The following is a 6000-nucleotide window of genomic DNA, read 5'->3' on the forward strand; positions in this document are numbered from 1 at the left end:
ATTAACAAGGGGTCATGCTACAGGCTCCAGCGCAATCAGAGAGGCTAATAAGGAAACAACCGAACAGGCCTCTAACACGATAAAGCATGCTTGACTGGACGTCCTGGCGCGGCAGCCAAATTTAATAAGACAAGGGCACAAACAGTGAAAGGGCTCGGACACGGCAGAAAGCTAAAACAGTGCATTAGGTCCACGCTGTCAGAACACGACTGTATTTCCTGTTGTTTCCTTTCAGGGAGCCCTTTTCTTTTCCTCCTCAATGGGGAGGAAATCCTTTACGTAATGGATTTGCACACTTAAAACATTTTCGATCCCTTTATAGTGGCATATTACTTTTTCAGTTTCAAATATTTTTCCTTTAAAAACGTACCTCTCGTTTCCTTTGCTTCCACCGTTTTGGCAAGCGAGCCTTTCACTGATTACATTTTCATATGTCACAGCAAACGACCCACATTATGGCTTAAAAGCATTTAAGTGCACCATTTCCAGGATTCAGGTATTCTATATTCAGACTCACTGGTACGAGCCTTTTCATTGTCAACGGCCATCAAAAATGTTATTACTCCACAGTTCCTGAGAAGTCTAAAAAAAAAAAAAAATAGCGAAACCGCTAAAAAAAATGTAAAATAAATAAACTGTGCAAGTATGAATGAAGTCATTTAGAGGCTAAAGTTTTGACCTGAGATTCAACTCTGAGAGCAACTGAGAGAATTTCTCATAAAAGTAAAAATAAATGTCTGGCATAAATGTTATAAGTATTTAAGGCAGGACTCCAGGATAATTTTCCACCTGTAGTATTGGCACTTTTTAACACAAAATTTTAAGCACAAGGCTTCTGAACTGAGTATTAGGCCAGCAAGTATTCAGTGACTGTAAACCATAACAAATCAATAATGTAAAGTTACAGCTTTGAAACATTTCATTTACGTACAAACTTTGAATGTTTGACAAAATTATCTTAACTCAGTTAGAAGTGAAATAAAGAGTCTGTTTGATGCTGGAAACTGGATCAGCTGTCATGAGATGATAAAAAGAAAAAAACAATGATGATAAGAGCACAAAAAAAACAAAAACTAGAATAAAAAAACCTTAGACCGTTTAATCAACTACTGATCCCAACAGAGACAGTGAATCTGTTTTTATTGGTTCTCCATATATTTATTTTACTGAGGGTTGTGATAATGTATGACAAAGAGGCAGGCTTTCAAAGCTGAAAATAAATCATTAAACCACATTCAGTCAAGATAGTGATGAAGCCGTAACCCTGGAGATCTGCTATTGGCTGGTTTAAAATATTAGGAAAGATAAGCAGGTCTTCCTTTATTCCTTATTTTACACCGTTTGAAAGTCTGTCAAAACAAAAGTCATTCAAACTTTTAGTCTTTTTTTTTTTACCTGTGAAATTTTTCACTTCAGAGTCACTTTCTTGACATTTCATTGGTTAGAGGTACTTTCATTGTAAAGACACTCAAATGTTTTATGCTTGCAGCTTCCTAAGTAGCATCTGTTGACATTTAACATGTCCTACAATAAGGAAATCTCTGAAGACATACAATCAATAATAGTTGATTGAGATAAGGCAGCTGGGTAATACAGTCATCTCAAAGGGTTTTAGGCATCTGCCAGTTCACAGTAAGAGTAACTGGAGACAATTCAGTAGCCTGGCTACTCATGAGTCTACTGAACAAGCACAGTAGGATGTAAACAGTTTGCCGAGAACACCTTGGTAATCTGCAACACTTTTGGAAAAGCGCTCTGAGCTGAAACAAATTGCTCATGGAAAATACTAAAGCACTATGTATGACAAAAACAGGGCACAGGTTACCAACAGCAAAACATCCCAACAATGAAATAGAGGAGAGGAAGCATCATGCCTTGGGCTTGCTTCATCGCCTCAGGGATCACTTGCCATCACCGAGAGGGAAGTGAACTCCCAAGTTTAATAAAACAGGATAATATGTGGGTGGCTGCCTGCCAGCTGAAGCTTAGTAGAAGTGGAAGTGTAATAAAATTATGCACCGATGTAGATGCACCACAGAATCACTTCAAAAAAAGAAAATCATGTTTTGAAGTGGCCCAGACAATCCCAGAGCTTGACCCTATAGAAATGCTGTGGAAAGACCTCAAAAGACCCTTTCAAACCAGACAAACTCAGTTCATTCTAGATTTATGGTCTCAGACATGTGTCTGAGATTTAGCATTTCTAAAGAGGAATGGTCAAAACTTTGCCCTGAACATTGTGCAGGTTTGATCCAGAAACTACCAAAAGCACATGACTGAAGTCACTGCTGCAAAAGATGGTTCAACATGCCATTAATTCCAAGCGATCACTTCATTTCTCTTCCAGCTCTGTGAACGTTTAATGGGTGTGTCCAGTGAAAACCAGAAAATATAACTGTGTCATCAGCTCAAGCGTTTTGTGGTTATCACTTATTGTGATTTAGAGGAAGATCAGATCATATTTTCTAACAAACTGAACCCCTCTTTTGGACTTTTGGTCAAATAATATACGATATGAACCCAGGATTTCCCAGGACTTCACGCTGACATCCTGCTATACAGTTATTCTGGGTCCAAGTCCAATGCCGTCATGCTCCAGACATCATCTACCAAGGGGAAACACAGGAAACCTCAAGTGATCACTTCCTCTTTTTAAGAATGGACTGACATCACTTTCGAACAACATAATCGCATGACTAAGAGGCATGTAGTTTTTAACACTGACTGAAAGTACACTGGGAGTTGTCAGCTCTCTTCTTCTGTAAGCTTTTTTCTTCACTCATCATGCTTCTGGAGATTCACTAAATAAAAGATTTGCACATGAAGGAAAAAAAAAAAAAGACCACACACATGCCACGACTTTTATATCGCTCAGAGATCACGTCCCCCGATTATGGGATAATTTCTTTGACAGCAGAAGTAAAAAAAGATAAATCCCCTGAGATCTGAAGAAGAGAAAGGTAAAGAGGAGTAGAAAGAGTTGTTCTGCTTCACAGCAAGCGTCAGAAGCTATTATGAGCTTCATTTTTCTCCCTTATGTTTTGATCTACATTTAAGCACATCCAGACAGTAAAAACAGCAGAGGGAATCGCGCCGCTGGGCTGCCATCAGGGAAAGACTCGTAATACTTTCTGAAAGCATACAGTAACCTACATCTGGGAAGTCTCTGCATACATGAGAGCCCACGTTTGCATGGGGGCGCCTGTGGATCCGGCTACTCAATCAGTCCCTCTGGGTTTTTAATACCACCTGCAGACAGATCGGGGTATCATATTCTCTGTATTTAGGTAAAAACCTTAATCAGATATTCATACAGGGGCGTCAATTGGGTATGGCAAGGTATGGCAGCCGCCACACCTTGGCTTCAAGGGAAAATGTAAATGTTTGTTTTTTAAATACATTTATGGAATTACTCTGTGTCTATTTGTATTGATTATTCTATTACTTAATACATATAGAATAACTACAAATGCAAATCAGAACAACATGACAACACGATTTCACTAGTTATTATACACTGCAAAAACTGAACATCTTAAGAATAATTGTCTTATTTCTAGTTAAAATGTTTTTTTATTCAAAAAAAATCTCTATATTTAAGACAAGACTCAAAAACAACCCTTTTCACCTGTTTCAAGTAGATTTTCACTTAAAATAAGTGGAAAAATCTCCCAGTGGAACAAGATTTTTCTGCTTGTAATGAGAAGATAAATCTTGTCCCACTGGCAGATTTTTCTACTTATTTCAAGTGAAAATTTACTTGAAACAGGTGAAAATGGTCAAATAAGTTATTTATCTGGTGATGACTCTTGTTTTAAGTGTAATGAGATTTTTTTGACTAAAAATTTGACATTTTAACTAGAAATAAGACAAATATTCCTGGTAAGATTTTGAGTTTTTGCAGTGAGCGAGACTGCATTTGAAAAAGTTCCAATTTTCTTGACCACACAGATAAGCTACATAGCAGACTTCTGTGATGAGTGTTTGCTGGACGTGTTGATTGATACTCTAGTTAAGTTCTGTGACTTGTAACCTTGCCATACCTTAACTTCGACTGAATTGACTGTATTCATATATGTTTCCCATCCTGCATGGACAAATCTGTGAACTAAGGTCTGAGCCTGATGTGCTGCTATCCCAAAAGTCAGAAAGTCATTTCTGATTCCTCACTCACTCCTGATGACTAATATGGCACAGACTGGGTTGCTTAGGCCCTTATCTTCATAAATCCACCTCGGGACCTTTTTTTTTTTTTTTGCAAAGACCTTGCAAGCTGCAACCACGTGATGAAGCAAAGGGGGAAAAGGACAGGGCATAGACTAAACACACTCTGGGGAGCAGGTAGGTGACCATTAGCTCGGCTTATGCAACCACAAGTGCCAGTGTGGCTGCAGCCTGCAGGCCAAACACAGCCTGGCCGGGTGGATGTTCCTCACAGGTTCACTGCGTAAACACACAGCCAAACCACCAGGCGTTACTAAAGGACAGCCTGCTAAAAGGGTTCAGGCATAAACACGTCTACAACTGTGGGGTTTGCAGGCTGCAGAACTTGCATTAGCAGGGCTGCTAACGCCTGAATTATGGTCCAGCGTTAAATCGACGCAGAGCCCTACGCCGTAGGGTTACGGCGTCTACGCCGTAGGGTACGGCGTAGTAGAGTACGCGTCGACGCGCACCTTACGCGGAACCAAAAATCAGCCTTAACTGGATGCAATGCCCCCATCAAACCCGCCAAAGGCCAACTTTCAACAAGAGTCAAGTCGTAGTAGCACCATATTATGAATTGTGACCCCTTTACTTGGTCATTTAGCTGCAGTAATCAGCCCCAGGGGGGTAACGGGGCTGGTATCACCAGCTCCGGGGCTCCGGGGGTTCAGCGGGCGTCGCTGCGCTCCGTGGCCGCTCAGACTCGCTCCTCCGGCGGATTGTCACACCTCGACTCCCCGCCGGTGGGCTCCGACCTCCAAACATGTTATAACAGTGAATTAAACTATGAATTAAAGTACTGCCCATCTGTCGCTCTGTCTGGTTACGGAGTTGACGTGTTACGACTCCCTAAAACACACCGATATATATATATAATTAATTAAAAATACACCGTTGACGATCCGGCGGGATTTCAGGAATTCCTCACACCTTCAAATAAAGCTGGTTCAGTTTCTCTGGTTGTGCCGACACTTAACTGCTGCAATGGCGGGTTTTGTAGCGTTATAGCAGCAGCAACAGACCTGTGAAATGTGAAGGAAACAGACCCAGCAGCAGCAGCAGCTCACCGGAGGAATCCTCATCTTTATTCCCGCGGAGAGTCATGCCCGGAGCTCCTCCCGACGCTTATTTATGGTGAGAATTCCCCCCACAAGTCCACAGCAGCCTCTGCAACCTGCCTGATTACAGCAGCACTAGTGAGAAAGTACAGCCTATAGTCTACTGTAGTTGTGAGACAGCACTCAAGGATCCCTCCCCCAAGGTTTAATGCTGGAAAAATAAGGAGCAAAGTCATACAGAATGGAGCTCCCAAACTTCCGGTTACTTTCAAAATAAACCGCTCAAGGCGAGGCAAGTTTATTTGTATAGCACATTTCAACACAAGGTGATTGGAAGTAGGCCTGTGTTGAAAAAATCGATTTCCCAATTCTAAATCGGTTCTCATATTAATTCCTAAAAATCGATTAATATGTCTAAAGATCGATTTATTTATTTATTTATTTTTATTTATTTATGTATTTTTTTCTTCATCATTACATTACAACTTTTGGTTATTTTTTTGTTTATCCCCAAAAAAGGAATGTTTTGTTGGACACGAGAATAACTGGTGCCATGTTTTTGCCTTTAAATATGTTTAACATTAAAGTGTTAGGTTATAATTGCATAAATTGTCTATATTTCATTAGTTTATACTGTCTTGGGGTTACATTTGCATAAAATGCTAAAAACCAAATGCTCAAAAATTTAAAACCAAAATAGACCGAAAATGGAACAAATAGAAATGGAATGTGGGAA

The 6000-nt window shown here is 40.1% G+C and overlaps 1 protein-coding gene across 3 annotated transcripts in view; it reads right to left on the bottom strand.

Annotated features, from left to right (window-relative positions):
- The window catches only part of zfyve9a (zinc finger, FYVE domain containing 9a), a 41214-nt gene extending 35758 nt beyond the window's left edge, over positions 1–5456 (bottom strand). For 2 of the 3 annotated variants that reach the window (XM_061731792.1, XM_061731790.1), the window contains exon 1: positions 5274–5456. The gene's annotated coding sequence lies outside the window, so the exon portion shown is untranslated. Of the gene's footprint in view, positions 1–5228 lie in introns of all 3 variants that reach the window. The other variant, XM_061731791.1, reaches the window with a different exon arrangement.
- Between the last annotated feature and the right edge of the window lie 544 nt (positions 5457–6000).

Source organism: Cololabis saira, chromosome 10, assembly GCF_033807715.1.
Source record: "Cololabis saira isolate AMF1-May2022 chromosome 10, fColSai1.1, whole genome shotgun sequence".
In the NCBI taxonomy this organism is placed as follows: Eukaryota; Metazoa; Chordata; class Actinopteri; order Beloniformes; family Belonidae; genus Cololabis; species Cololabis saira.